The following is a 10,386-nucleotide window of genomic DNA, read 5'->3' as shown; positions in this document are numbered from 1 at the left end:
TTGTGTGCAGTCTGTGTGAGACAGAACTGTGTTGTGTGCAGTCTGTGTGAGACAGAACTGTGTTGTGCTGTGTGCAGTCTGTGTGAGACAGAACTGTGTTGTGTGCTGTCTGTGTGAGACAGAACTGTGTTGTGTGCAGTCTGTGTGAGACAGAACTGTGCTGTGTGCAGTCTGTGTGAGACAGAACTGTGTTGTGCTGTGTGCAGTCTGTGTGAGACAGAACTGTGTTGTGTGCTGTCTGTGTGAGACAGAACTGTGTTGTGTGCAGTCTGTGTGAGACAGAACTGTGCTGTGTGCTGTCTGTGTGAGACAGAACTGTGTTGTGTGCTGTCTGTGTGAGACAGAACTGTGTTGTGCTGTGTGCAGTCTGTGTGAGACAGAACTGTGCTGTGTGCAGTCTGTGTGAGACAGAACTGTGTTGTGTGCAGTCTGTGTGAGACAGAACTGTGCTGTGTGCAGTCTGTGTGAGACAGAACTGTGCTGTGTGCTGTCTGTGTGAGACAGAACTGTGTTGTGTGCTGTCTGTGTGAGACAGAACTGTGTTGTGCTGTGTGCAGTCTGTGTGAGACAGAACTGTGTTGTGTGCAGTCTGTGTGAGACAGAACTGTGCTGTGTGCAGTCTGTGTGAGACAGAACTGTGTTGTGTGCAGTCTGTGTGAGACAGAACTGTGCTGTGTGCAGTCTGTGTGAGACAGAACTGTGCTGTGTGCTGTCTGTGTGAGACAGAACTGTGTTGTGTGCTGTCTGTGTGAGACAGAACTGTGTTGTGCTGTGTGCAGTCTGTGTGAGACAGAACTGTGTTGTGTGCAGTCTGTGTGAGACAGAACTGTGTTGTGTGCAGTCTCTGCAAGACAGAACTCTGGAAGGTGTAACGCCTGTTGCACAGAAGAGCTGCTGTGAGCGGAACCTGTGTCTGTGGCTCCGTGACGTCACGGGAATTCCGAGCGCCTCTACCCCCCCCCCCTCCCCCTCCACACCTTCCCTCCCTCATCCCCCACTGATATGTCGTTGTGACCTGTAGACAGTAGGTGTGTGACGTCACCATGGTCAGCACACTGACCCGCCGCTCGCTGTGTCTCCTGCTGGTCACTGTGGTCACTGCATTCGTTCCAGGTAGGTCTATCTTTGTCGCTCTGTCTGATGTCTGTCTGCTTCTGTCCGTCTGTCTGTGTTTGTCTGTCAGGTTTGAGAGCTACCACAGGTTACAGGAGAGTCTAAGGAGAGGGAGAGAACTCCGAAATGTTTACACAGAAATGTTGGTTGGGTATTGGATGTATTACATGTACACACAAGTACATGACCACAGACATTTTTTTTATTATTCAATATCAGAAAGGACACAAGCATGTGGGGTTGTGCATAGCCTGGGACCATCCAGGAAGCCGTGTGATGTTGTGCATAGCCTGGAACCATCCAGGAAGCCGTGTGGTGTTGTGCATAGCCTGGAACCATCCAGGAAGCCGTGTGGTGTTGTGCATAGCCTGGGACCATCCAGGAAGCCGTGTGGTGTTGTGCATAGCCTGGAACCATCCAGGAAGCCGTGTGGTGTTGTGCATAGCCTGGGACCATCCAGGAAGCCGTGTGATGTTGTGCATAGCCTGGAACCATCCAGGAAGCCGTGTGGTGTTGTGCATAGCCTGGAACCATCCAGGAAGCCGTGTCAGTATGCAGTATGAAGCTGGAGTACAGGTCTGATTGGTCAGATTGTTGGACAGCCCCACAGCACAATTACCTAAATGTGGTCACAGTAGCTAACACGGTTCTCACTGTGACCTGTCCGTCTGTCCTTGTCTCTTGATCATTCTGTTGGATGTCTGTCCCAGTCTTTTGATCATTCTGTTCCCTTCACTGGATGTCTGTCCCAGTCTTTTGATCATTCTGTTCCCTTCACTGGATGTCTGTCCCAGTCTTTTGATCAGTCTGTGTTCTTCACTGGATGTCTGTCCCAGTCTTTTGATCATTCTGTGTTCTTCACTGGATGTCTGTCCCAGTCTCTTGATCATTCTGTTCCCTTCACTGGATGTCTGTCCCAGTCTTTTGATCAGTCTGTGTTCTTCACTGGATGTCTGTCCCAGTCTTTTGATCATTCTGTTCCCTTCACTGGATGTCTGTCCCAGTCTTTCGATCAGTCTGTGTTCTTCACTGGATGTCTGTCCCAGTCTTTTGATCAGTCTGTGTTCTTCACTGGATGTCTGTCCCAGTCTTTTGATCATTCTGTTCCCTTCACTGGATGTCTGTCCCAGTCTTTTGATCAGTCTGTGTTCTTCACTGGATGTCTGTCCCAGTCTTTTGATCATTCTGTTCCCTTCACTGGATGTCTGTCCCAGTCTTTTGATCATTCTGTTCCCTTCACTGGATGTCTGTCCCAGTCTTTTGATCATTCTGTTCCCTTCACTGGATGTCTGTCCCAGTCTTTTGATCATTCTGTTCCCTTCACTGGACTGAATTACGTCTGCCCTTGTCCGTCTTTTGATGATTCTATTATCTTTACTGAATAACGTCTGTCCTGGTCCTTTGATCTTTCTGTTTTTTTCACTGGAACAGCTCCTGTCCTGGTCACACCTGACATTATAGTGTCTATATATAGATCTTTATCTGCCACGTGGTACCCAGCCATGGCTTTCTGTATTCCGCACACGAACGCCTGAAGGTCAGTGCTATGACCTCACGCAGCAGTCAGCTCCTTGGTCTGTGGTCTGCCCTTGATATTTGCTGTCTGTCTGTCTGTCTGTCTGTCTGGTGTTCCGGCACTCGGACCTGGTCCATCGTCTGTCTGTTGTGTCGTAGACATCCCTGACCTTCCTCTAAATACCCATCGTCCTTTTCACTGGTACAATCATTAAGGTCAAGCTGCAGAACAAGTGGAAGCAGCAGCATCCACGCCACAACAGAGCAGACCCGTATACCTGCTGACTCGTCGAGAGCAGGTAGCCATTTTCAGGCTCAGGACAGGCCACAACCTCCTGAAACACCACCTATACACGAAACTCCGTATCGGCGACACAGAGCAGTGCCTCTGCAGAACAGGCAGCCAGACAACAGAACATCTGCTGCAGTCCTGCCCGCTCCACCAAGTGCTCCGAGAGAAAACCTGGTCAGACCCAATCCCAGCGGCCCAGAAGCTCTACGGAGGACTGGAGGACCTGCGACGTACTGCCGCCTTCGTCGAGGAGACGGGGGAATCTATCTAATAAATGATGAACGAGACAACAACCTGGTACAAAATATGACACGATCCACACGAACATTCACGGAAGTTCTCCTCTTGACTTGTTTAATTACAGTCCATTTTACTTCCAGTCTTTTCTCAAAGTGGTAAGGAAAGTGGCTTCACAAACAGTGTTTTATTAAATGTAAAAACGAAAATTTGAAGTCCCCACCATCACACTGGACTTTTTTTTTTATTATTCATTTGTTCATTTTGTTGTTCAGGAGGAAGGTGACAGAATGGTGAAGACGCTCAGCTGCCAATATGGAATGTCCGTGAGGGTCTGGGTTCGAATCCCGCTCTCACCCTTTCTCCCAAGTTTGACTGGAAAATCGCACTGAGCGTCTAGTCATTCGGATGAGACGATAAACCGAGGTCCCGTATGCAGCACACACTTGACGCACTGAAAAAGAATCCATGGCAACGAGAGTGTTGTCCTCAGGCAAAATTCTGTAGAAGTCCACTCTGATAGGTACACAGATTTATAAGCATGCCCTCAAGGCCTGACTAAGCGCGTTGGGTTATGCTGCTGGTCAAACGACTGCCTAGCAGATGTCGTGTAGCGTATATGGATTTGTCCGGATGCAGTGACACCTTCTTGAGAAACTGAACTTGTTTGTCACTATGTTTAAATTAACATATGCACTGAGGGAAAGTCTGAGTTCTTTCTGTTTGTTTTGTGGTTTGGTGGGGCTGTGACTGGGATGGGGCTTGATTTCACTGGCTTTGTTACTTAGCAGATGTGGCACAGTGTATGTGGGACTGATTAAGTACCAGGGACCTTTACCCCAACAAAGTAACATCCACATAATTTTCATGATCCCGGCCTTGAAGTGGAGTGATGGCCTAGAGGTAATGCGTCCGCCTAGGAAGCGAGAGAATCTGAGCACGCTGGTTCGAATCACGGCTCAGTCACTGATATTTTCTCCCCTTCCACTAGACCTTGAGTGTTTACTTTACAATACAGCACACACACTAAGCAGTTCACCCTACTTAGCAAAAACAACACACACTAAGGCAGCACACACTGTCTACTTCAAGTACTTCTTACAAGCAGCATCTACAACCAGCACCTACAAGCAGCACACCTGGAACACACACAACCAAAACCCAGGTCAGGTAAAATCTCAAAATATCCCGACATCACTGACATGAAAGGCCTATACCCTCTCAGCACCTTTCATCACATGTCCAGTATGCACTCCTCTCACACACAGATCTATGTGTGGTAAAAACAAGCTTCATTAAGCTTACCTGCCACCAACAGTGACATACCATACTGAGTACAAAACATATCACTGACCAATACAACCCTGTGTTCAACACATGTTACTCATCATTCAATGGAACTGTGTGTTACCACTACCAAACAAATCTCTTTGTCACCCCCCACCAGCCACACTCCTGTCCCCCTTCCCTCCCCATCCCTTCGCCCCCCCCCCCTCCCCCTCCTTCTTATCTCCCTTCCTGCTCCATCCAAAGTCCAATCTTTGAGGTGGCGCCAACACCGTGCCACCCTCCCTCCTTCCACCCTCCCGCAGCCCCACTCCCTAGTCAGCCCTCTTTGGTCAGCGACGCCGCATCACCCGCCCCAGCTGTAGGAACACGTGCAGTTATGTGATGTCTGCCACAATCCCCATTCTGAAACAGACGTTGGTGGCATGTCAGAACATCCCGTGTGGCGGCCTGTCTTTCAAGTCGTTCCCCGTCTCACCGTTCACAAACACAGCTGAGGTAGATGGCAGGACTTCGGGATGAAGCTAGGGAGAATTTATGCAAAATGTGACCTCAAAGACTGGACTTTGGATGGAGTGGGAAGGGAGATAAGAAGGGGGGGAGGGGGAAGGGATGGGAGGGAAGGGGGACAGAGTGTGGGTGGTGGGGGGTGACACTACTGGCAATCTATAACATATGATAAAAAGAAATACAATTACAATTACAATTACTCAGCAGATGTGGTGCAGGTGTATGTGGACTGATTCAATACCAGGGACCTTTCCCCCAACAAAGTAACATCCACATAAATTTCATGATCCTTTCATATGTTTGTTAGTTTTCTTGGTTTTGTTTGATTTTGTTTAAGTTTTGTGTTGTTCATATTATATTGTTTTATTTGTATTGAACAAGTATATATCCATGTAAACAAGATTTTTTTTCCATTAAATTCGGTCTACCTGCTTTGGGGCTGACTTGAAATAGAAACTGAAATTGTTGAACAGCCAACAGAAGGACAAATCACTTTACAGTAAGCAAGAAGGAAATGAATGCATTAACATATTTGCATGCACCCACCCTTCCTTGCCCAACAACACCCACACACACACACACACACACACACACACACCTAAAAGGAGTCCTGGTTCGTCCGTCGGGATCGACGAGGACCATCTAGTCATCTTGGGGGTGGGTGGGTTGGGCTCTGTGGGTGCACAGATACTGGTCAGGCCAATCTGTGCCCAGAAGGTTCTGACGCAGTGTGGACAGGGGATGGTGGCGGGCTGTCAGAGGGACTTGCTGGTACTGCTTTTTCCTGGCCTGTCTGCGTTGCTCTGCTGCAGCGATAATGTTTGCCTCACAGGATTTTGGCGCCTTTGTGGACCGCTGAACGCCACTTTGGTCTGTCCATTGCATTCAGCTCCCATGTGTCGTGGCTGATGTTGAAGGCCTTCAGAGAAGCTTTCAGAGGTCTTTGAGCGCTTCTTTTGGCCTCCATGGGAGCGCTTGCCATGTTGGAGTTCGCCGTACAGCGTTTCTTGGGGAGCCGGTGGTCTGGCATGCGAACTACATGGCCTGCCCCGAGCGCAGCTGGGCCTGCATCAAGATGGTGTAGATGCTGGGCAAGTTTGCACGAGTGAACACCTCTGTGTCAGGGATCTTCTCTTGCCACTTTATGCCAAGAAGTTTTTCTGAGGCTGGTGGTGTGGAAGTGGTTCAGCTTTGTGGCGTGGCGTTTGTAGACCGTCCATGATTCAGATCCATAGAGCAGTGTGGTGAGAACTATGGCCTTGTATACTTTGAGCTTCGTCTCCAGGGTGATGCCTCTCCTGTTCCAAACGTTCTTATGGAGGTCTGCCGAAGGCAGCACTGGCTTTGGCGAGTCTGGCATTCACCTCGTTGTCGAGGACAACTGTGCGAGAGAGTGTAGTGCCCAGGGTATGTGAACTTGTCCACCGCTTTTCAGTCGTTGCCCGTTGATGAAGATTTTTCGTTTAACGTAACGTAAGGCTTTCCGGAGCTGGCTGGTGCATCACCTCAGTCTTCTTTGTGCTGATTGTGAGGCCAAAGTTGTCACAGGCAGCAGAGAACTGTTGACGCTGTGTTGCTTTGTCAGCTTCGGAGGCAGCATTGAGAGCGCAGTCATCAGCAAACAGGAAGTCGTTGACGGTGTCTGTCCTCACCTTGGTTTTGCTGAAGCTCCTGAGGTTGAAGAGTGAGCCTTTTGTGCGGTACCTGATGCCAATCCCTTTACCTCAGCGTCTCTGAAGGTATCTGTCAGCATGGCTGAAAAACAGGGGGATGAACAGGGTGGGGGCAAGAACACACCCTTGCTTGATCCGTTGGAGACAGGGAATGGTTCTGAAGTCTCTCCGTTGTCTGGACTCGGGCCAGCATCCCATCGTGTAGTTCCCGTATGATAGTGATGAACTTTCGGGGACATCCTTTACTTCGCCATGATTCTCCAAAGGCCATCTCTGCAAAACAGTATTGAAGGCCTTGGTCAGATCGACATAGGTGGAGTAAAGGTTGGCGTTCTGTTCCTGACACTTCTCCTGGAGCTGCCTGGCAGCAAACCCATGTTGACAGTCCCGCATTCTTTCCGGAAGACACACTGGCTCTCTGGTAGGAGACCTTTGCTCAAGGTGCGCTATGAGACGGTTGAGTAGCACTCTGGCCAGAGTCTTGCCTGTGACGGACAGCAGGGTATTCCATGATGGTTGTCACGGGCCCTGACGATTTCCTTTGCGCTTGTACAGGTGTATGATGGAAGCTTTCTTTGAAGTCCTGTGGAACTGCCTCATGCTGCCAGATGAGTGGAATAGCTGATGAAGCTTCTCAGTCAGCGCATACCCTTCTTTGTAGCCCTCAGTGGAATGGAGTCTGAACCAGGGCTTTGCTATTGGGATAGCAGACAGATACTTTCTGGGTCTCCTCCAAAGTTGGAATGGCATCCAACGACTCACTGACTGGACCTGGGGGAGTCAGTCGATGGCTTCATCACTGATGGTGGAAGGGCGGTTCAGTACGCTGTCAAAGTGTTCAACCCATCTCTCAAGGATCCCGTCCTTGTCGTGATTAGGGTGAACCATCAGCACTGAGGAGTGGGCAGATCGGAGGTGGTGGGCCCATAGACTTCTTTCAGGCCATTATAAAAAGTTCTTCATGTCGTTCCTGTCTGCAAAGCCCTGGATCTCATCAGCTTTGTTGCTCAACCAGGAATCCTGCATCTGCCGCAGCATTCAGCTAGATGGTGCTGCGTGCGCTCTTCGTATGTCTTCTTTGACTGTGACTTGGGATCTTCAATGTGGGCTCTGTAGGCTTGACATTCAGTCTTCCAGCAGCTGCCCTTTTCTCAGTGCGTTTCATCAAACCAGTCTTTGTGCTTCTGGCAGAAGGCCCCAGGCACTCCATGGCAGTGTGTACACTGTCTCATGCAGTGCGCCCCATACTGCTTCCACATTCTGGAATGTCCAGCACGGTGGACTCAAGGCATTCCCCCAGGGTGTCAGCAAAGCTCTGCTTGATGTTGTCTAGCTCCAGCTTGTTATCATTCAGGCATTTGGGTGCTTTCATGCCTGGGCCGTCTCTTTGGCTGGATGTGGAGGTTGAGTTTGGAGACGATAAGGCAAGTGGTCTGTTTCCCGCACTCAGCGCCGCACATGACCCTCGTGACTCGTACATCCTGCCTGTCCCTCTTCCTGACGATGGGCAAAGTCGATGAGATGCTAATGCCCAGAGCGAGGGTGCATCTATGACGTCCTGTTACGGGAAAGGGAGGCAGAAGACAGTGTTTGTGATAAGAAGGTCGTGCTCGGCACATGTCTGGAGAAGTAGCTGACCCTTGCTGTTACAGTTGCCAACCCCATGCTTCCCAATCACGCCTTCCCAGGAGGTGCTGTCACAGCCAACTCTCACGTTAAAGTCACCAAGAATGATGAACTTGTCTGCGTTGGGAAAAGGGGGGTGATGACAGCGTTCAGGTCCTATAGAACTTTTCCTTGATCTCATCCGGGTTGGTCCCTGGTGGGTGCGTAGGCGCTGCAATGGTGGTAAACTTTCTTCCCATTGTATAAAGGGAGGGTTTTTATCGTCATCAGGCAAACGTTCACTCCTTTCGGGGGGCCAGCCCGCTTGCCAACAAGGGTTGTCTTCACTGCAAAGCCAACTCCAGCCTCATGTCTTTTTCAGGTCCGCGACACTCCAAAAGAGGGGTAGCCTGCGCCTCGCTCACAGAGTTCGCCTTCTTCTGCCAGTCTGGTCTCACTTAAGGCAGCGATGTCGTTTTTGTACCTGGCTAGTTCAATCGCAATGAGTGCTGTGTGTCTTTTGTGGTCTGTCCGAGTCGCCTCTGTCCAGAGCGTCGCACGTTCCATGTGGCAATGGTCAATGGGGTGCTCCTTGTTTTCTTCTTTCTTTCCTTTGTGTGTCGACCCCTTGAGTAGGGTCCCCATCAGCCGCAGTATGCTGACTAGGGTGGTGTGGAGCAGGCAATGTTTAGGGCACCTTTTCTTGCCCCTTCCCCATGCATGGAGGTGAGCATGCGTCCTGAAGAGGGCTGATTTAGTTTGCTCAGGGGGCTGCAATCCACCGCTGCTCCCGTCGGTTAAAAACGACCCTATGGCCTGAGCCGCCTGTGTGCAGGTCCGTGGCTACGACCCGCCGTGTATCCACACCCGTCGCTTCGTCGCTCGCCTGTCGCCACAGGGCTTGGGAAAATGATGGTATGGGTGAAGGATGACTGATGACTTGCGCAATGGACTTTGTTTATAGTGAGGAGGAGTTGTGCACCATCGACCCCCACTCTCTTGTCCAGAACGTCTGTATCCAGTGGCAGACGAGATCAAGACGACTGGAGAGGAAAAGGATGCAGTGGATGACCAGGATGTCCTATGTGCCTCATCCTGCCCTCAGCACTCCACAGTGCTCTGCTGCAACCACCTTCCCTCTCTGTTGAACCCTGAAGGTTTCTTCCGCCAGAGTCGCGGATCCAGTCTTCACATGTTTGGGTAGACAAGCCTAATTCACCTAGGGGGTTTTAGACCCGTCGGCTACCCTCACCCAGTTTAGCCAGCCTGTCAAAGCCGTTGGCCAGGGGTTGGGCACTGCCGCATGCTAGTAGCTTCTAGGACCCGTAAGTGAGAGCTGGGTGCCGGTGGGGGGCCAACAGAGGTCGAACCACTCCCAGAAGAGCGAGACCCAAACCCCCCTCTAGAGGTACTACCCCTCCCATGCACCCCTAACCTCCACTATATAGTAAATACCAACATAATGCTGACATCAAAGTGTGCTACTACTTTTACCCCTCATTTTCATTTTTGTTATAACAATATTCTGTGTAACTGTATTGTAAAAGTACCTATAGGACTGTGAGATTAGGCTAAGTAATCAAAGCTTTGTTTCATAACTGAATGCGTATTTTCCAAACACTTAAACACACACACCACACACACAAAAACTCTCACACACAATGCCATACACATTTCAAATACCCATTTCAGTTATACTGACACAAACAAAGTCAATAGAACACCAGGGAGCATATGGTATAGATTTTGGCAGGGTTTTTTAGCAGTAACTTTTAGACCCCATTGTTTACTGCATTCATCCTCCCCATTTCCCCCCCCCAAAAAAACCCCACTGCCACTTCATTTTTACTGCTTTTAAGAAGATCACCTTCGAAACATCACCCCAAAAAGGTCTTTACAACAGCCAGCATGTGTCTGTCTTGGTCAGAACATTATCCAGCTGAAACACAACAAGCAGAGAAATGCTGAATTTTAAAATGTTCCACAAAACGCTTGTAGGAAAACAGGAACAACAACAAATGGATTAAAGGTTTCTTTCTCTTCCCATTATTTTACAGCCAGACTGCTGTTCATCCTAAACACCAACCCAAGATGGGGAAAAAGCATTTTTCAAAAAAAAAAGCTTCACTGATAATTTCAGATCCAGACACACCC

The sequence above is a fragment of the Babylonia areolata genome, chromosome 34 (assembly GCF_041734735.1).
Source record: "Babylonia areolata isolate BAREFJ2019XMU chromosome 34, ASM4173473v1, whole genome shotgun sequence".
Lineage (NCBI taxonomy): Eukaryota > Metazoa > Mollusca > Gastropoda > Neogastropoda > Buccinidae > Babylonia > Babylonia areolata.
Note: the sequence above shows the minus strand (reverse complement) of the source record.